The sequence below is a fragment of the Balaenoptera borealis genome (genome assembly GCF_965194805.1).
Source record: "Balaenoptera borealis genome assembly, chromosome: 18".
Taxonomy (NCBI): Eukaryota; Metazoa; Chordata; class Mammalia; order Artiodactyla; family Balaenopteridae; genus Balaenoptera; species Balaenoptera borealis.
Genome location: NC_138877.1, coordinates 62,420,616 through 62,442,853, shown reverse-complemented (window position 1 = coordinate 62,442,853; position 22,238 = coordinate 62,420,616). Strand labels below are relative to the sequence as shown.

The 22,238-nt window shown below is 36.2% G+C and overlaps 1 protein-coding gene and 1 long non-coding RNA gene across 2 annotated transcripts in view; one reads left to right on the top strand and one right to left on the bottom strand.

Annotated features, from left to right (window-relative positions):
- GPC5 (glypican 5) overlaps window positions 1-22,238 on the bottom strand; it is a gene marked incomplete at its 5' end in the record, with an annotated part of 1,368,327 nt that overhangs the window by 441,459 nt on the left and 904,630 nt on the right. The window lies entirely within an intron of this gene.
- The window catches only part of LOC309615817, a 29,283-nt gene continuing 22,594 nt past the window's right edge, over window positions 15,550-22,238 (top strand). The window contains exon 1 of the long non-coding RNA XR_014237077.1: window positions 15,550-22,015. This is a non-coding gene — a long non-coding RNA (uncharacterized lncRNA). The remainder of the gene's footprint in view (window positions 22,016-22,238) is intronic.

Genomic DNA, 22,238 nt, shown 5'->3' with positions numbered 1-22,238 from the left:
CAATATCAGCAGTATCATTAGTAATTTAAGGAAAGATCCAGCACTCAGTGCTTGTCATCGGTTTGAAAAGGGTTGGCTCTATTGATGTCACTGTCTCCCACATACATCCCTGGGTGACTGTCTTAGTTCTTGTTTTGACTTACCATTTTTCCCAGAGGCAACTCTTAAATCTGTCAGAGTAAGTAGCATGTCTGCTTATTCAAACCGAGTATTCAAACTACCTGCTGTTCTGGGATTGTGGTTTGATGTCTGGCAATTATTTCTCTTTCAGTCTTAGTCTACAGCAAAACATTTCCTATGATGAGAAGGAAATGAAAGCTATGGAATCCTACCCTGGTTTCGGTTGTATTTTCCCTTTAAATAATTACAGTTATTTAGAGAACATTTTAGAAGAAAATCTAGATGAATATTTGAAATATTCATTGTGTTGATTCATTAAGATTTGTATTGAAAACTTGGGGTCAGGCACAATGCTGGCCACTTGGAATAAAAGAATTATCCACAATGAACATCATATATTGAATAATATCATACAAAGCTGATCTTAATGCAAAATAAAGTTTCAGATACTGCATTAATCTAACAATATAAACTAAATATTAAAAAGTCAAAAGTTCTGTTTGATGAGTGGTTTGAGCAGAAAAATATTTCAAAAAGAATGTGGATAAAATTTTCCTGTGTGGAAACGTATGGAAAAGCAATCTATAAATTAAGATACAGAATTGCAAGTTATATTTGAGAAGAGTGAGTAATGCACCTTAAGTGTCCTGCAGACAGAAATACAGGGAGCAGCAAGAAATGAAATTGGAAAAAATATGTCAAGAACTGTGAAGAGTCTGAGACTTTTATCTATTTCAAGCTAACAAGTTAACCTGCCAGAGCTAATGGATGTTGTAGCACATACAAGACTTCTGGGTCAGGTGCAATGAGATTTTTAATCCTGGAAATACAAGATGAATGATCAAATCCTGTTATAGCTGCAAGGGTATGCATATATACTTATACACACAAAACATACATTCATATACTGGATTGTGTAAAATATGAGCTACACTTTTCTAAATAGATCCAGGAATTTTAGGCATACAGGGAATGCATACTTCAACCGATACCACAAACAAAATAAGTCCTTAACACATAACTAAAACTTGGGCCACTTTTCCATCAATATTCAGGGATAGTATAGTGACTAGAATCTTATTTGACTGAATGGTATTCCATGGTTGGAAGGCATCACTGTAATATCAAAATAATGACAAAATAGTCATCACAATCAAGTTAATCAATTGGATACTACCACTTTTAGAAAAGATTCATTTAAAAATATAAATATTAAGTTAAATTAATCTCTTAAATTCAACATCATTGATGGTTCCAACATGTACTTTTGGCAAATGAAATGCTATATTTAAATGTATCAGATGGGAATCCCAAGTTATTTCATGTTGAATTAAGTGTCTTAAGGGCCCTGGATATACTCTGTCAAGTTCAGCCTGTTTCTAAATTTCATCCTCAGTTATTACTACAATCAATTACGCATACTCTTCTGATTTGCTTGTGTCATGACACACACTCCCACACATTTAGTCATAAATATGGTTGGTTGACAAAAATAATGATGTCTCAGTCTTTGTTCTTTTTCCTTCCTTTATAATCAATGCCCAGGCATGACCTTTTCTCCTTTCACACACATGTCTATATCCCTTCCCCATAGTTTGCTCATGACTCAGTTCTCTCTTTCAGACATTTCTAACTTTGTCTTTATAAAGCCTTTCTTCACATCATATTTCCGACAGGATGTCAGTCCCTTTTAAAATTCTCCAATAAGTGCATTTTGTTTTTACCCAGAACAGAATCGCCTTTTCTCTTTGATAAAAAGTTTCTGTTTCTTTCTGATATTTTAGATCCTTTTTTAGACTTCCCATAGGTTTTGGAAACCTTCCACAGAAGTTGTATCCTTTTAATCCTTCACCTCCCAGGATTGCCCAAATAAGTCACAATAAAAATACACGCGAGACTTGAATATGTATTCTTTGCTTTTCTCCAAATTTTAATTGGATAAATTTAGTTTAATGCTAATACTGATAGCCAAACACATTGCATTTGTTGTGTACAGTTAATAAGATGTCCTTGAAGGATAATGCAATGGTTCCCTCTGTGCAGTCCCAGCTCAGATCCTGACTCAGATTAACCAGATGTAACTGGAGTAAATAATTTAATATCTCTGGATGAGTTTTATCATTTCTAAATGATGGACTTTATATTCCTAGAGATTTCTCTTAACTTTAATTTTTTATCATACTACAAAGGTATAAAGGTTTTCACTTTGAATGTTTTTCAACCTCTACAGTAGCAAGTTTAGGCTACAGTGGTATTATTTAAAGTACCATTCTGTCTTCAAATCACCAGAGGTAATAAATTAATAGGATCTTGGGAGAAAAGGTCATCTTGAAAGTAGGCCATTTTCCCAACATTTTTCTATTATGGCTCCAGAAAAATCTTGGTCATCTTAGTATAGTGAGAATATTTCTTCTGGCTTTCAAAATCTAATCAAAATTCAATATCTCCTAAAATATTCTTACAAAGCTTCCTTTGTGAAGGATTTATACTGGACAGCACTCATCTTACAAAAAATATTTACCATAGTAAAATTTATCCAAAGATGACATATTCATGATAATAATACCAAGTAAATAACTGGTCTCTAAAACCAGGAACATCATGTGTTCCCCACTCAGAAGATTATCCAAAATATCTTCCTCTTGTAACTCATTCTAAGAGCTAGCCTTTACAGTGAAGATGATATTAAAGCTGTAATAATAAACAACAAAATAAAATAAATATCAAGGAAGATACAGAAGTCAGGAATAGATCCCAGAAACAAATGTTCAATAAAATTGATAGCACTTGTCCCCATATTAAGCAGATTGTATTTTTTTCTTAAGTGGCCACGTGCACTTCTTAGAATGGGATATAAACATTCCTTCTAATGAGAATGGGGTCCATGTTTCCTCCTTTTGAATTTGGCATAGCCTGAGACTACTTTGTGATTTCTGAGGCAAGGTCATAAAAGTTGACTCAGCTTCAGCTTGGAGCTCGGGAGATGCTTATCTTGGAAGCCAGGCACCAAGCTGTGAGGAAGAAGAGAGGCTACCTGGAGAGGCCAGATGGCCCTGTTTCAGCTGGCAGCCTTAACCAAAGCTAGTAATCAACTTCCAGGATTGTGAGTGAGTGTGTTTTCAAATGATTCCAATCCTCATCTATCAGCTCACTTTCAGCCTTTGAGTTTTCTCAGCTGAGGTCCCAGACATCATAGGACATCATTGTTTCCTGGACTCTGTCTGAATTTTAACTTACAGAATCCATGAGGATAATAAAATGTTCATGTTTTATGCCACTACATTTGGGACATTTTGTTATGCAGCAGTAGATTAACAAGAGCACACTGTGTTAGCCCCAATTTTTTCCTTTGACTACCAAATGGGATATGGATCTGTGGTCCCCTACTCCAGAGGATTAATCATAAACAGCTTTATCTCTCATGTTAAAGGAAGGTGACGTTATACTGATCACTTTACAACATGATTAATGCTTTTCTGCCTATTCACTGAAATACAAATTATACTCATTAAAACACCCTTTTATATAAATTATTCATTATTCTTCAAAACTCCTAATGGATTGAAAAGAGTACACTTATTTGTTTTCTCAAACTTAATCCCGTTATCTGCCAAAGGCTGCATCAGCAATACACAATAAAGATTCCCTCACACTTGCCTTGTTTTTAACTTTGTTTATTTATAATCCATTTAAAATGCCACTGCCCCTCAAAACTCTCTGGGAAAAAATACTTTGTTTTAGGTTGTTAGGTCACGTCCCTGGTATTTCTCTTTCTGCGTCATCTTGAAATTTCAGTCCCTAAATTCTCCCAAGTCTATTTGACATGATGGAACCAATTCCTCTTTATCCTTGTGTTGGATAAAGTGAGTCTCTGTCCATCCTACTGCTCTACTGCCCCATTTACGATTCTTTCTTCTCCGCTATGAGCTGAAAATTTATGGTTCATTGAGAGGAAGCTTCTATAGCTTCACAGATGTCAAAATATTATTAACAATGGCTCTATGACCGTGAAGAGTAGAAATGAATCAGCAAAATGCAAACTATTTTCTTTCTCAGTTGAAATACTAAAGAATAACGTGTAGATGAAATAGAGTTACAAGAGCCGACAGAATTTATTTTAGAAGTAGAATCCAACCTGCTAATATCATTTAGATAGGTTAGAATAACAAAACAGCCAGATCACTCACGATAAAAATAGAGATTTTAGCTTCGGCATTCAAGTTTTCATTTATGTAACTTCTGCCTGTGTCAGAAAATAGCAGAAAGCCATCAGCAGCCATTATTTATTAGGACTTTCAACGTTGTAGATATTTGATTAAGATACTATCTCTTCATTGCTTTTAATGTTTACAAAAATGCTACAGAGTAGATACCAAAATCCTAATTTTCCAGATAAGAAAACTGAGGCCTAAAAATGTTAGGTAGAAATCTAAGATCAAAAGACTGGTTACATTCATTTACATGGAACTCAAGAGTTACTGCCTCTGTCACTTCAACTAAGATCCCCTTCGACAGCTAGTACAGTCACAGAAATGTTCCCATTTCTTTCTTCTTTCAAAATCATAGCCATTTTTAAAGCCACTGTTCTTCCACTTTGTCAAGATATAATTCCTAGATTTATCAAGAAATGCTATAAACCTAACCAAAATGTAAGACTAACAGCAGTCTGATTTTTACTGATAATACAGTAATGATAAGATGTGCTATTGTTTGATATGATACTTAATTTCTTATTTAAGCATGTGTGAGTGTTTGCAAGAGAGAGAAGAGTGTGTGTTTTATCAGTGTCTAGTACACATTTAGTCACCCACCTACAGGGCTTTCTCTCTGGACAGTATTTAGACAATATATTGTCAGTTGAAGGTAATTCCAAGATGCATATGAAAACCTTATTCAATATCTTCATCCCGGTTCTTGAAGATCCCTGGACAAAATATTACAACTGCATTGACTATTCATTTTAATTTTTTAATCACAGTTTTCAGAATTGCTCCCATAATTACTAGAGAGACTACACACCCATTTTTATTTTTACTCTCCAATTTTCCAAGATGTGTACTTCATAATTTCACCTCTCAAAGGTATACTTGGCTGATCCTCGAGAACACTGTTCATGCGTGGCTTTATTTTGGGGTGCACAGCTCCTGTTTATTACTACCCAGAGGTAGATGTCATTCTCTGCTGCTTCTAAATCACTGATTTCCCTTACTCTTTCCAAACTCCCTGTTCCTTTAAAAATACATGACCTCAGGTACTTTCTCCTCTTTGGTATGATCTATTAACCTCTCATTTATTTATAATCCATTTATTGATTGCATCTGGTGTTCTGCTTTAACTCTGTATTAGTTATTGAAGACATCAGCATTCATATAGAGAATCCATCTGGCACCTTGATCTCTCAGTTCTTGATCCCCTCAGCTTCAACTACCTTCTCCTCCATACCTCCTCATTCATGAATTGCCATCTTCCAAAATGCCACTAGTTCTGCCATCATGATCTCAAGCACTCCACCCTCAGTTGAATATTTCCTAGTTTTGCATTTCATTTACTATAGTATTCCCACTCACCCAGCTCTATCTCATGAGAACCTTCAATCAACTAACACTACTTTCTGTTCCACTCCCAGATGATAGCCTTACCCCCTAACTCATAGGGAAAATCGATGTAATGACATAAAACAGCCTCTTATTTTACCCACCAAACTCATCAATCTGGTGGCCCTTATATCTACCATTTCTTACCTTCTCAGTGTCTCCACTTTTGTGAGTATTCTATTTTTCTCCTGCATCATACATTCTTCCCATTCTGTGGTTCATTATTATCAGCACACAAACATGTCTTGGTATTAACCATCTTAAAACATTATCCTCTGATTTATTCTTCTCCAACTACCACCTGATTTGTCTGACATAGGACATTTCTCAAAATAACAGCCCTTGACATTTTCTAATCTAGTCCAAAATTTTAGATATTTTTATACTGATAACTACTAAATATTTATGTTTATTTAGAGCACCTTCCTAAGCCATGGACTAAAAAAAAAATTCCAACTCCTCATTTACCTACTTTACTTGGAGGTTAATTGGCATCTTTTATTTAACCAAACTCTCGATTTTTCCTCATACTAAACCTTCTCCAAGCCTTATCTTACTTTGCAGAAAGTACCACCTGGTTTCTCCAGCTCAAAAAATTAACGTATTAATCAGCTCAGGCTGCCAAAACAAAAATACCTATAGACTGGGTGGTTTAAACAATAGAAATTGCTTTTCTGTCCCAGATAGCCACCTTCTAACTGTGTCCTCGACATGGCAGTTGGAGAGAGAGAGACCTCTCTCATGTCTTCTTATAAGGACACTAATCCCATTGTGAAGACTCCATCCTCACAATCACATCTAAACCCAATTCCCATCTAAAAGTTCCATCTCCAAATACCACTGGAATGGGCTCTAGGATCTCAACATATGAATATTGAGAGATACACCTCAGTTCATAGCACCAAGTATATACCCTTGATTCCTCCTTTCTGATTCCTCATATCAATCTCCCTACAAAATCCAATCATGTGTCCCCATCTATTATCTCAAGACCAGTTCAAGCGATGTGATTTACCTAGGACACAACAGCTTTCTAAATAGCTTCCCTTCATATTCTAGTTGGGCTATAATTATTGCAATAATTTGAAAACTCAAAGGTGAATGTCTAAGTCGGTTTGAGCTGCTATAACAAACTACCATAGATTGGGTAGCTTATAAATAACGTTATTTCTCACAGTTCTGGATGCTGGAAATCCAAAATCAGGGTACCAGCATGGTCAGACTCTGGCGAGAACCCTCTTCTAGGTTGCAGACTGCCAACTTCTCATTGTATCTTCACATGGCAGAGAGCAGAGAGCTCTCTGGGTTCCCTTTGATAAGAGTACTAATTCATTCATGAGGATTCCACCTGTAACCTAATAACCTCCCACAGGCTCCAAATCCTAACCATCAAATCAGAGGTTAGGATTTCAACATATGAATTTGGGAGGGATATAAACATTCAGTCCACTGCAGTCAGAGTGATCATTTTAGGTCCAGTCATGCGACCGTGTTTTCCTCTGCTTATTAAAATCCTCCGGTATCTGTCTCAGCAGCTCTCCTTACGATAGCCTCACTTATCTTTGCTCAGACAATCAATTTAACTTAGTCTCCATCTTCTCTACACTGGCCTTGCTTCCAAACTTTGACTTTGTTCCTATATTAGCGCCTCTCCATTTGTTATTTAATCTTCTTAAGGTGCTTTTGCTACAGACCCTTGTATGGCTGCCTCAAGCTTTAGCCCAAATGTCACCTCTCCACTGAAGCTTCTCTGATGACAATCTTAGCTAAAGAAGATGCATCTTTAAAGGGCCCACACTCTACTATGTTGTTCTGAGTTATCTTCTTCATTGTAGTCATTATCTCTTCTTTTTAAACTTTTGTTTATATGTTTACTGTTTGTGCTCAGCCATTAGGATAGAACCTCCTTGAGGCAGGAATGTTGTCTTTCTCACCATTTCATAAATAACACCTAGAACTGTGCCTACACACAGGGAGTAGTTAATAAATATTTGCTGACTGGTTGATACTTTTTGGCATATATATATATATATATATATATATATATATATATATATATATATATATTAGAATCATCTAAAATGCAGAGTCTCAGAATATCAGTAGAGTTTAATTGGTTTGGGAGAGAGAATTTTAAAAATGTCTAAATTACACGTATACCAGACACCTATTGCCTAATAATAGTCAGCATCAAAGACCACTGACTTAAAAATATTTTATATAGTGTCTATCACTGATGCTTTGGCTTTTTATGCTAGGAAAAGTCACCATTTACTGTAAGAACTAATGTGTGCATACATATGTTTGCAAAAACAAATCCCAAGCCATATATTTTATCTAAAATGATTTTTCTCTATAAATTCAATGTTGTCTAGTGCTGATGATTCCTTTATTCTTATTACTTGGGTTCCATTATCCTGCATACAGTCATAGCCTCTCTCATAAAGTTTGTTACATCAATTTACCAGCCATTTTCAACAGGCTTTTAAGAAACTCTTCTAAAAAGCCACCATTCCTGCTGTTTAGATTTTGCTGAATTTTAATTATCTTCCTAATTCAGTGATTCTCTTGCTTTAATGTGGCTGAGAACCATATGGGTAAACAAGGGAAGGGGCACAAAAATGTGATAAAAATGTAGATTCTGTTCCGCGCCCCAACCAAACTCAGAAATGTGCATTTTAAGTAAATACCTCAGATGATTCCAATGCAGGTAATGCTGCATTGAATTCTCAAAGTAATTCATTAAGACCGATTTCTTGAAGACTTATCCTTTCTTAGTGGATAGCTGCATAACAACAGTGTGTTGGTAGCTGGGAGCTTTAAAAATAAACTGCCCCCGATAATACAAGAAAGGCATGTTTTCTTAGAAAATTTGGAAAGTGTCAAATAATAAGTAGCTGACGAATATCAGGCATAATCCTATGGTAATAGGTAATCATTGTTAACTTGAGAATATAACAAACTTAATATTAATGTTTTTCTATTTTTCTAAGCATATACTACACACCAGGCATTCTACAGGTGATATGTGAGCTAGATAGAAAATGTCCCTGTCTACATAGAGCTATGTCAATACTTTTTAAAAAATTAGTGCTATGCTATCAATACTTCTTAATGGTTATAAATTATTTCATTGTATAGATAGACCATAACTTTTAAAACTATCCATCTAGTGTTCAAAATTTAGGTCACATAATAGACATCTTTGCGAATAAATATTCATCCAAATTCTGGATTATTTTCACGATACCTTCTTAAAAGTTCAATTTCCAGAGTACTGGATAGGAAATACACAACAATTGGTCTGTAAAAAAATGTCCTGCCAGTTTTCACTCTCAGAGGCAATAATCGTGCAGGTCTCTATTTCCCTCTGGGGAAAAGTGAATATTTTAATTTTTAAAAACATGTTTTACTATAAAATTTAGATTTCATAAAAATCTAATTTATTATGAAAAATGTTTTATGTTTCTTTTAAAATTATTTTATTAATTTTAAGCATTAGTATCTAATATGTATGTACGTATTATTATTATTATTATTACCATTTTTTGTACCTGGTTGTCATATAATTATGTGAATGGCACGCCTTGGAACTGTGCAACTTGGCTGCTCTGATACACCTGTTTTTTTTGTCTTAACGATTCTCCTAATAATGTGAAAATATTTTAATTTTAAATGGCTTTCATCACAGATATTTGCATATGTACTGTGTTAATCTTATCATTTTAATTTTATCCCATTGTTATTATGGACAGAAAGCATTTTCTTTTATAGAGAAAACGGTATACTTTTGTTCTCCTTTGTCTTTAATTTTTTCAACTCTTAACTTTTAATCTACAAAGGATTTATTTGTTGTAATGAATGAAGTTTAGATTTAAAATATCCCCCCCACCCCAAGCTAAACAAATGTCCTTAAAGCCTTTATTGCTCTCGATTTATTCTTCCCTTGGGATTTATTATATAGTAAGCTTTAACACATACAAGGAAATTGTTTTCTCAGAATTTTTTGAAGTCAAGGTTTGCCAGAATTCTTTTCTAGCTGTACATACATTTTTGTTTGTTTAGTGGCATGATTTCACATTCAAAACCAAGGATCAGCAGGATTGATTACTAATGATTAGCTGTACAGGAGCATTCTTAAATTCTACCCTGGAGGTTGAAATGAATAAAGTAGATGTCAAGCCTTGTGTATGAATTTTCCTATGAAAAATGTCAGGCTTATGGGTACACTTGGTATAAAATACAATGTGAACCAAAGATAACTCTAAGCTGTCACTACCAACTGATTATTGGAGTATTTTGATGTTTCCTTTTATTCGAACTCAGTTTTGGTGATATATTTGAGCCAATAATAATCAGAGACCCATTCTTCTGACTGAATATTTGCAGCAGGAAATAAGCCAGTAAGAGAACTAACTCCTACTGTAATAGTTCTGGGAAATAAAAACCAATCAGAGGCAAGCTGGCACCATGGGAACCAGGCTTTGTGGGTGGACTCTATAAAAGGGCCAAGGCTCTGGGAGGGAGTGGGGATGATTCAGGGTACATCTTTCTTGTTCAAGTGATGCTTTGAGAGTTGACTTAATTAGAATGATTTTCCTAGTCAAAGCAGGATAAACAAATAAGAATGTGGCTCAACTCAGCCAAAACATTGTCCAAGATAGGAGAACCTTATCTTTAGATCATCAGCACTTATCCATTCTGACAGAGGCCATAAGACTATCATTAGTTTGGGCCAGGAATGAGGACACCAGGAGAAGACATTTGGAATCAACTCTATGTATTCTTTTTTTTTTTTTTTTTTTTTTTTTTTTTACTATGACAGTAATATGACCATTTCCCTGTTTTGTTGACTAGTACTCAATAAAACATGGAGGTGGGAAACAAAAAACAGATACAGACTGTCTGCAAACTAGTCAATATTCTACCTTGGTAATTTACTAAACTTTTCTATCTGTGTTTTTCTGAGACAATAAAATTTATTCTAATACCTTTGGAAAACATATTTTTTTTTTACTTAATTTATTATAAGTAGCATTTGTTAGCATCTAAGGAGCAGGAGCAAAGAGAATTTTTATCACTAATTGAGATCTTTGGTTCTATTTCACATAAGCTTCTAAAAGCAGTTGGACTAGGCTTGGATTTCCAGGTTAATCAACTTCAAGGAGGTGTCTTGCAAGATGACTTGACCCTAATGGAATCATTAAAAAAAAAAAATACTCCTAGTGACATCTAGCACTGATTTTCTTAATGAATACCTCCTAAGGCTTCACTAGGCTTACTTAGAGTAGACTCCTATATTTGTTTTCCTCCGTCACTGTCAAAGTTACCTGGTAGATATTCACATATAAAGTTGTTAAACATTTTGTTCATGCTCTCACTCACTGTTCTCTCAACACAGAGCCATTCACAAATTTATATCAGAGTTAAATTCCAAAAAATACTTTGCTCCCCCTGAGGAATTTGTAGATGTTCTTTTATTGGACAGTAAGAATCATATAATGAATCACATGCTGTTTTCTAGGGGAGGTAGTTATCTCATATGCTATTTACCAGGCAACTGCAATGCAACAGAGACTAATATAGGAGTTAGGTCTTTAAGTTAGCAAAGAAGGCAAAATAATATATAGTCAAAGTCATCCTCAAAAATCTTCTAGCTGGGTTCTGCCTTAGAAACCAACCTACCATGTTTCAAAACACAAACACAACCAGCGTCTTATCCAGTGTTGAAATGATTGTTATTCCTTAGATAAGTACTGTGTGAAATTGTGTTATATTTATATCCAGACTCCAAATTCACACACTGTTCAATAAGATGCTCCCACTATGACAGGCATCCTGAAATGGATGTGTGCAGGTAATGATCAGAAAAGCAGGTTCAGATCTCCCATCACAAATTCATTATGGCCATTGGTGGCTCAATTTCCAGCATGGTTTAACTAATTCTCTTTCTTGCTTCTTTTCACAGCTCCCCTATTGTTAATTCACCATAGTTAAGTAGACAGATGAGTCAAGTGCACTGCAACTTGTATAACCTACAGTCTATTTGTATACCCATGTTCCAGTTTTCAAGTCTTTGGACCTCTATCTTGCATTTACAGTTACTGATAACTAATTTTCATTACTTTTTTTTCTGGATTGTATATAATATCATATGTGATTGAAGGTGGGGTGAAAAATAGGTAGAGAAACACATGCAGAGTAAAGTCAAACATGCAAACAAATACATAACACTAACGCAGAGGGATCCGGAAAAGAGGGAGGAGCTCATTATTTTCCAATGCACACTGTGATAAAATGTTTTGTTTAAGAATAAATATAATTTTCCATTATCAAACTTTCGAAATATTTTTATCTAGTCTTCCATCTAAGAATAAATGGAACTAATAGAGATTGAGAAAGATTGTCATTCTATGAGAACTATAAACATTTTTTTTAATATAAAAAGCAGATTGAACCTTTTGAGGAAAACACAGCAGAGGAAGTCATTTTGGTGGCAATGCAGCTGACCTCTTTTGGAGGAACCACAGAGAACAGGCTCAGAGTTGGCGTTGGCTTGTGCGGAAGGTGGGAGGAAAAATTGGGGCTAAGCAGGGGTATTCACTGAGGGTCATAATACTGAGTGACCTGCTGCACTCTGTCTTCCCCCCACCCCCCTCCTGCCTTATTCACAGGATGGATGGCCTGGCTTGTACTCCATGTTTGGGGAGAAGATAGGGAAGAGGTTCTTCAGTAAATAAACTGAACAAACTTCCTGGAGAACTGAAGCATCCATTGTGAGTCTGGGTCCCTCAAAGGAAAGCATTCCTAAATCTGGAATCACAGAAGTGTTCCTTATGCAGTGCTGCACTGCTTGAAATAGAAAGTACCAGTGCCTAAATACCCATCAAGAGGGGGACTAATTGAATGAATGTAGATATACTACAATGTAGTGTAGAGTTTCAGACAGCCATTAAAAATAGTAGCACAATTGTAAATGTGTAGAGATAATATTAGCAAGACATTTTTAGGTGAAAAAGCACAAAGCATGGTATAGGGTAATATTAAATAATATGTTGTTTGAGAAACAACTTAAAATGAAGATATGTAATAAACTACAAATTATCTAAAAATATTTATGTATTTGGAAGGGAAAAGCATTGGAAATAGACCTGAGGAAAATGAACTGAACCCTTTTCTTTCCTAGTGGAGAACCAACAGACATTGTCTACTGTTGATAAAAATAAAACAGGTATGTTGTTTAGAATTATGGGCATAATTACCAGAAGGAAAGCAAGGATAATTTACTCTCATAGAGACTATAGGAGATAAGTTAAGAAAACAGGCTTTGAAATCTGACCTCCTGGTTTTAAACCTGGATAGCCATTCCCTCGTTTTATGACTTTAATTAGCTCACTTGTTTTCTCACTGCTAAACAGGTGATAAAAATAGAATCTTTGTCATAAGGCTGTTCTGGTCACTTTTCTTGGTGGAGGGATGGGGAGCAGGGATAAAGAATGAAAAGACCTCGACCCAGTACCTGACATACAGAAACTAACCAATAAATTTTGGAAATGTCAGCTAATACTATTATTTGAGAGGTGTGTCTATGAGTGGGTAGAGGTGGAAGACACTGTATATATTTAACTTAAATGTTTGTCCTGTCATAATTTACCAAAATAAAAATTTTAAATCTCATAAATAAGGATGTTTGGGAAACCAAGTGCCCCTGATATGAAGTAACAGAGAACGTAAGGCAGCAGTGGAGATTTATTGGGTGGGCATCATGGGGAGGGGAGGTTCAGTAAATTTAACCTAAGAGACTGGAAACTTGAAATAACCATGAACAGAAATAGATAATGTTGGTTGGAGATACAGTTTGGGGTAAGCAAAGGCTTAATTTTAGATGTTGAACTTGAGGGGTTGTCAGCCTATATAGATAGAAATATCCAACATTTATTTATCCCTCGAATCAGGGGCTGTGTCTTAATCATCTTTGAATTCCCACCACCTGGTTCACATATCTGGAATATAGTAGCACTCAATACATGTTGAATGAATGAATGTCTGAATGAATGGATGGCTGGATGGCTGGATGAATACTGATGTAAGTATCGTGACAATGAAACCAAACAGTGTGTAAGCAAAAGATAGGAAGTAAGTCGTAGGGAATATCTATATTTAAAGAAAAGTAAGCAAAAAAAGAGACCAGTGGCAGAGGCACCACATGATTAAAAGAAAACCAGAGAATATTGCATGAAGTCACGGAAGAAGAGTTAACTTACTAACAGTATTTAAGCATTTTTGTTTGTTTTCTTCTCTTAGGAAAAAATGAATGTCCCCTGGCTTTGATAGAGAAATGGAACAGAAAATGTCTCTGTACCACAAAATATAAAAGCATAATATTTCTATAATAAAGGATACTTAAAATTCTGTTTTCATAATTTAAAAATTAATTAAGAGTGCCTGTCATATTGAGTGCTTGTGCTAATTATAAACAATTGAAAAAATACAAAAAATTGGAAGAATAATTGGTTTAACTATAATGTTTTGATTACTTTTGAGTTTCAATAGTTGTTTTATTAAACTGATTTCTTAAGAAGTCATTACCCAAGACAGATATTCATATCATCAAAGACATTTAGGTTTGTTAAAGGCATAATTATTCCTAGGTTATATTAAAAAATATTCATACATTTCTTATGAGGTAAGAACATTTGATACATTTTAGATTTTCATATTTCAAATTGTGATCTCGATATATGCATTCATTACACAATAATACATAGATATTTATATTTGGCAACATAACACACATGGAAACGATTCCTTTAATATTCTGAATTCATGGTGGATAAATTTTTATCCTTTTATTGCGGCTCTGTTACTGGGTCCTGTGCAGTCAATGCATGCTGTCTGAGTCACCGTCTCAGTGCAGCCGGTGATAGACCTTCGGGATGTAACCTTAACTCTTCTCTGGCTATGCAATCAAACATGCAATTTTACTACTAATGATGCTCCTTAGGCTACAGGGATATGAAATGGGTATTTTCAAAGTGAAGTTGCTAAGTAACATTAAGAAAATTGCTATGAAGGCAAAGTTAATGATCTCAGTTGGTACCATTTAGCTAAGGCATTTAAACTAATAGCGGCATCAGGTTGAATTTACTGGAACTCGGCATCTCCTTCACTTTGCTTTGTTGGAGACAACTTTATTCTCCAAACAACCATAACAGTTAGTGCTTTTGGTCTCAATTGCTCAGCAAAATCAACAAATTAATATACCACGCAATTATGGGATGGTTGTTATTCCCATTTCACTATTAACAAAATAATAAGCAAGCAATGTGATTTGATGGGAAAGTAAGAAATTAAATGAATTAAGAGAAAGGAAAAACACTGAAATTTGTTGATATTAGCAAGGCAACATTCCTAGTTCTGTCTTATATATTGAAAATGTGTTTGATGCAAATACCTTAAACTTGAGAAATTCTTAAAATATTTTCTTATCTTCCTGGATTTTACGTTTCAGCCAGTGGTAACACAAAATACAGAATTCACAAATTCGAAGTAGGTGGTTCAAATTGGCTCACTGGATTTGCTAATGAAACTCTTGTACTATTGCTGTGTGAGAAATTTTGGGATACAAGTAGTCAAATGGCTTACAGAATATGTCCTTGGGCCCGGAAATTGTGAAAAATGGCCACATTCTTTGTCATACAGCCTCCAGAAGATGGAACCATCACTTTTTTGCAGGGCTCACTGAAAGATTATTGGTCAGAACCAGTCTTATGTACAGCCCACGCTCATCTAATACAAGAAGAAAGAAGAGAATAAAGAAGAAAGAAGGAGGCAGGGTTAGAGATTAGCTTCACTTTTCCCAAGGGGAGAATGGAAGGAAATGCTTACCTTTCCAAGAAGCCAAGTGTCTGTAATGGTGGTGGTGGTGCAGGGTGCTTAAAGGAATCTCTCCTGAAGTTTGGGGGTGCAAGTACCTACAGGAAATTGGCCTCTTGATTTGGGCTGGATGCCTGCTCAACAGTGGAACCTACCGATCCATCCCAGTGTAGAGTTCTTAGAAGAACATTCTGGGAACTTGTGTCTAAAGTGTGTTGTCCTTGTTTAGACCTCATCTTCTATTATGATGGGAAGAAGGAAACAATTCAGATGTATCCCCTGAAGTTTAGGGAGATCTTTCAAACTGAGTCCAGAGCTCGCTTCAGTTCTAGAGAAGTCAAAGACAGGAGGCTCTGGAGTGATACGTATAAGCAGGGCTTGAAATAAATGCTGGTAAGCTTTGGTTGGGAAGAATATGGAGCAACCTCCAGTTCATGTCCTATTTCTACACAGTCCTTGGAAAATTAAACCTTCCTAGCATGGTTTTACAGTTCTAGTGACGGAGTGTGGAGGACCATTGGGTTAGTAGAGAGGCAGGAGCTGTGAGGCTTCAGAATGTTAAACCCTAAGAAGAAGCTGGGGTGTGTATTCCTGGCAGGGCCACTTCCTGCAGCAGGAAGGTGAGGTATTCAATCATGTCGTACTTGGGGTGAAGGTGATATTCACACCACCAGTAGAGAGACTATCTCAGCATTAGCAGAAACAGACAGAACCCCAGTGCAACAAAGAATAGCTCCCACCCCACCACTGGCATAAATATCTCGATTTCCCTCTCCCTCCTGCCTGACCCTAAACACAGAGGGAGCCAGCAGATGAGGGAGGTGGGGTAGAGACCACTTTCCCTTTCCTCTGATCCAAGCAACCAGCACCACAGCTCAGGAGGAACAAGGAGTACTATTTGAATTAAGTTTGCTTAGAAGTCTTTAACATTAACAGGATTTTGTCTTACATTTAGAAAATAAAACTTACTCTAAACCAAACATCAAAGGGTATTTATGGAACTTGGCAAAGATGTCATCAAGGTACCTACTACATACAGTGAGAGACATGACAACATACAGATGAAAGGAAGGATTGAGAAAAAATATCAAGTAAATTCATGTTCATACTACAACATTTGGGAACTTCTCACTAAATTGGTTCCATTCTATGTGTGGCTAGTTACCATAATTTAGCAATAAGGAAATGAAAACTATGTCAATCTGTGAATCAAAATTTTCCAACAAAATATTGTTAGGAGATTTCACTTAGAAGAATAATTGAAATATTACTACCTATGTTTAGTTTGGATAATGAGGATGTTTTGGCTTGAAATGAATGAATCCAAAATAATTTTGTGCTAGAAAATGAAGCCTTCACCAGAAAACAATGTTTTGATGTGTAATGTGTTCTTACAGAGCATCTCTCTAGAAAATGGTACAAGAGTTCAGCCAATAGAAATTTGACCCCTATACCTTTGACTGGATTGGAAGAAATATGTTAATTTAAAGCTTACAGCTTTGTGGACTACAGGAAAATTGCAGACGATCTTGAACTAATAGAAAGGAACTGAGTGGAAGAAGGTGGGGTGAGGAGGACTATTAAAAGGTTTGAGCTTTGGCAGTAGGTCAAATACAGGGCTTGGTCCTGATCCATCCACCTTAGTCAGATAGCCATCTAAGAACCAAAATTCTTTAGAAGAGCCATGTCCTTCCTGAAGGGGAGAATATCCAGACCATCCCAAGATACAAGAATAGGAGATGAAGACGATGATCAACCAGGGGATGCTTTGGTCTTTTCTGAAGAAACAGAGTAAATTAATCTTGCCCTTCAAATTCTCAGTGTAAACAATGTTTATAAATGCTAAACCATGCTGGTGGACTAGGGAGAAATTGCAGTTTTCTAGTCCAGAAACCACTTCCAATAATTGTCAAAAAGTGCCAAAGAATCAAATGACTATTTTTTGAATGCAGGGTAGTGTAAATGTATCAATTCAATAAAAGGACAGAATCTAATATTATTATATATACCACTTGTAGGTCAAAAAGTCTATGTGCCTAATCTGACATTTCAAGACAAACATGAGTTTGACAGTATTAAATTCATTCTTCATTGAGGAAACTGAGGTTTAGCATTGACACTTAATAATATTTAACGTTGGCCATTTCACTTAGATTCTGACAGTAGAAACAGGATTCAATCTGAAATTCTTATTCTAGCGATTCATCTCTTTGCAGTGTACAAAGTATTTTAGCAAGGAGTCACTGTTTCAGAGAGAGTGATGTGTTATGAAAGGAAGAAAAAGTCACTTATTACCACCCGAATGCGCAATAACAGAGCTTATCAATTTCTCAGCTGAAATAAAGCATACAGCTTGGTCTTGCTTGTGGCCTAATGAAGGATGCTACTTGTGTCTCATTGTTATGAAAGCTCAGATTTGTTTTCCTGCAGTGACAATGTTCCCTTGATGACCCAGGTGGCAAGCTTATTGATTTTTATGACTAAATGAGTTGCTGCAGCTTATATGCATAACTAGTCTTCAGTGCTTCCCTGAGTGAAACTGACAGTTCATTTTATTTGGTTTGCATAGTCTTGACCATTGCTGTACACATTTTATAAGCAATGTGAGAAAAGAGTTAATTTTCTGCTGTTTACATTAGTCAGGCAGTGTTTACTCTCCAGGGCCGGGGATGGGCTTCACTGAAGGGGTGGGAGAGTGGGTTGGTATTTCCCTAGCAATAATCTTAATGCTTTCTTCAGGTAAGAGCCCTATGGATAAAATGCTTGCCTTCCTGTGTATCTCTACCCAATTTCTCTAAATATTTCTGGCAACTTGCCTTTCATCCTGTTCAACATACAAAAGTTGACAATGAAGCAAAATGGTTGAAAGCTTCAGCTTGATCTGTCCAATTCCCATGGGCAGAGATTAATTTCTGAGAAACTCAGACTAAAGTATAATTTGTTGCTCTAACCTAAATTCTAGCATTATGCCATCAGACTAAATGCAATATTTTGATGAAAAACTGTTCATGACACATATATATTCAAAGATACATTCCAGTACCTTTCATCGCCTAATGGAGGGATTACTTAAATTACTGTATCACTGTTATCAATACATAATATGTAATATCATTGCTATCAAAGTTCCTTTCCCTCCTACAGACACATTTCTTGAAAGACCTGTCTACATCTGCTTTCTCTATGTCTTTCATATGTAATTTATGGCTAAATATGTCTTCAACCTGCCCCTTTCCACAGATATGTGTTTTGTTAAGTTCACCAACAACCTCCACGGTATTACATCCAAAAGGTCTTTTTCAGTACGTCTTACTTGAGCTCTCATCAGCATCCAAAATTGGCTCATCTTCCTTGATATGACTCAGAGCCCCTCAGGGTGTGCTTCTCCATGTGTTCTCATCATTCAGTCCCTTCTGCATAGCCCACGACCATGGCTTCAATGACCAGGCCTCTTATTTTTTTCAACTTCTTTTTTCCTGTTGAGAACTTCCACTCAGCATCAGATTTATATCTAATTAAATCCTCAACATCTTGACTTGGATATCACACAGACACTTCAAACTCAGTATCTCAAACCAAACTTATGACATTGCCCACTAAACTCTGGTCCTGGGTCTGTGCTCTCTCTCAGTCAATAGTATGTTCATTCAACCGATCGTACAAAGCTAGAATTATTCTGAAACTTCTTATTCCTTACATCCCACATCCAATTAATCACTAGAAATATATAATTCAACTTTCCAAATATATCTCACACCTATGGTCTTTTTCCTGCCTTTACCACTGTCTTCTTTACCTTTAGCCTCCACTTGGATGGTGTTAATTATTTTCTAACTTGTCTTTCACATTTATTCTGAACTTCCTCCAATTCACTCCACCCTCTGGAGAGTTCCTTTAAAAATCCTTCTTCTGTTTAAAATCACTTCAAATTGTTGGTAGGATAACATTTTTAAAATCATGAACGTGTTATTATAGTGCATGCATGACCTCACCCCTGCCCCCCGCCTGGCTCCTCAGCTTTACCTTCTCCCTCTCACCCTTCATTCTCTGCAGTACAGATTCCCTCCTTTCGTTTCTCTCTGTTCTTTAAATAGATGCACCCCTCCTCTCCCAGCTTCAGGGCTCGTGCAAATGTTCTTTCTTCTGCCACATTCCAGCCTCATTTAGAGAAACCCCTACTCATCTTTCATATCTGAGCCTAAAAATTCTATCTTCAAAAATCTAACCCTAATTCAGTTCTTCCATAAGCTTTCAAAGTACCCTGTACTTCCCCTTCATAATGTTTTTAATACTTTTAACTGGATAATAAATTATGTAATAAGTAGTTTACTATCTGTCCCTGCAATAAAAATGTGAACTTAAAGGGGAAAGAGACCATGGTGGTCTATGTTAGTAGATTCTCAGAACTAGCATGGTATCTGACCTCAGAAAGGGAACTCAGGAAGTATTTTGAATTAATGAGTCACTGACCCTCCAATTCACTTCCTGATAATTTGATTTAGCTTCTACATACAATTTATAAAACAGGGAAAATTAGAAACAGAGTTAGACCAGGAAAAGTTGAAAAATGAAATATCTTGGTAGATTATGATCCCATCTTTAGTTAGAACCCACACATGATGGGAAACATACTTAGTATTTTGTAAAAATGAGGAGCCCAGCACCCCCCTCCTACTATTTAAACTGTCAAATAAACCTCACCTCGGCCTCCCGTCTGTTTCTGCCCTTGTACAGGTGAACCCTGATGGTCTAGGTAAGTTTACTTCATACTTTTTACACGGCCTGTTTATCTGAATTCTCTGCTTTTACCTGAGCAGGTAGCTCACTGTCAACTATGGTTATCACTGCTGCAGTCCGTGATAAAATCAGTCCTGTTCCGTCTACCCTTGATCTTTCCTCTTGGTCCATCTTATAAGCTCTCATCTGCCCCACCAGTCCACCATTCATCCCACCAACACATGCACAAATTTAGTTCTCACAAAAGAATAGAAAGTAACTGATACTCCCTGAGCCAGTAAGCATAGAAAAAGCCAAGACGGGGTTTGGGCTTTATCAAGTATCCACATTGTTTTTGTGATAAAAGCAGAGTTGAAATCATTAAGTAGGAAGCATGCCTGTTTACTGTGTCTGGCCAATAAAATAAACTTGATTTACTCACTTTATTCTAGACTTAGGTGGCAATCCGAACTGTTTCAAGCCAAACTGCTGATAACATTTAAATTTCAGTGTTGCTTGATTGCTAAGCAGAGTTAAGGAGTTGTAAAGCCAATACTGTATATAATGCATGACTTATAGGGAACTCCAGGGTAGAGGGAACAATACTAGATTAGAGTCAGGAGATTAGGATTTCATCAAGTTTCAACACCCCCTACCGCCTCCCGGTCCAATCTGACTTTGGAGAAGTTGCTCAAATTTCCTGTGTCTCAGTTACCTTTGTCTGTAAAATGGAAATAGAAAAATGTATTTCAGTTGATAGCTTTGCGAACTTAATAATGCAGCTAAAGCATTTGGCACATATTAAGTTCTCCATGATTGTTAGTTTAATGTAAATCATACTTTGAATGCCACATTTATCTGACAGTAGTGTATCTACTACTGGAGACATCTGGTAGACCTGACAGAACCTCTTTATATTTCTTACTAGAAAATACGCCAACGTTTGAGTTTTAATCTGGAGAAGACTTTAGCAAAGTAATGTATTCACAAACTGAAATCTATATATCAGTGTATCTATCTACAGATATACTTATTAACTGTGAATTTTGGTAAGGAAGTAAAATATTATTAAGTTATTTAATACAAGGTTTGGTAAACTTTTTCTGTAAAGGACTGGATAGTAAATATTTTGGGCTTTGCAGACCATGTGGTCTGTGTCTCAGCTACTCAACTCATAGTGCAAAAGCAGCTGTAATAATTCTTAAACCAATGAGTATGGATATATTTCATTAAAACTTACTATAATATTTTATCACTATACTTAAACTAAAAAAAAACTAAGAACACAGGAATTTTAAGTTTACATGTCATGAAATGTTCACCTGTGAAGTTTTTCAACCATTTAAAAATGTTAAAAAAAAAAAAAAAATCCCTAGCTCACAGGCCATGTAAACACAGGTGGCAGGCCTGATTCAACCCACAGGTGCTAAGTTCCCACTGGGTACACTGTATCATTTACTGAATTATGATGTTCATTTTCCATTCACCCTCTGTTCTTCATAAAAGTTCCATAAGCACAAGGTTCTTTGTTTTATTTTCTCATGTATTCCAAATGCCTTGAGCAGTGACTAGTATAAGGTAGATAATTATTTGTTAAATGTTTTTTTCCTCTCCTAAACTTTTTATGACAGGAGTTTCTAGCAAAACAAGAGTTTTTACTTGCTCTTTGGCATGTCCTCACAGACACAGAGGATAGAAGATTTCAAAAGGTGAATTTTGGGGGCTTCCCTGGTGGCGCAGTGGTTAAGAATCTGCCTGCCAATGCAGGGGACAGGGGTTCGAGCCCTGGTCTGGGAAGATCCCACATGTCGCGGAGCAACCAAGCCCGTGAGCCACAACTACTGAGCCTGCGCGTCTAGAGCCTGTGCTCCGCAACGAGGGAAGCCACGACAATGAAAGCCCGCGCACCGCGATGAAGAGTAGCCCCCGCTT